We start from the raw sequence: 203 nt of genomic DNA, 5'->3' as shown, positions 1-203 counted from the left end.
CTTTCTGCTTCTACAAAGACAACATATTTTAGTGTGATGAAAAGTCATAGATACCTGATGAGCACAGAATCCCACTTTAGCTATACTAAAGTGGATGGGGATGTTTTTAAAGGATGGAGCACATTCATTTGTTACATAGATTGATCATCTCTGATAAACCGGACACACTGCCCATGTGTTTCATTCTGAAGGCCACTACAGGA

The sequence above is a fragment of the Acanthochromis polyacanthus genome, chromosome 3 (assembly GCF_021347895.1).
Source record: "Acanthochromis polyacanthus isolate Apoly-LR-REF ecotype Palm Island chromosome 3, KAUST_Apoly_ChrSc, whole genome shotgun sequence".
Taxonomy (NCBI): Eukaryota; Metazoa; Chordata; class Actinopteri; family Pomacentridae; genus Acanthochromis; species Acanthochromis polyacanthus.
This window is presented reverse-complemented; position numbering follows the sequence as displayed.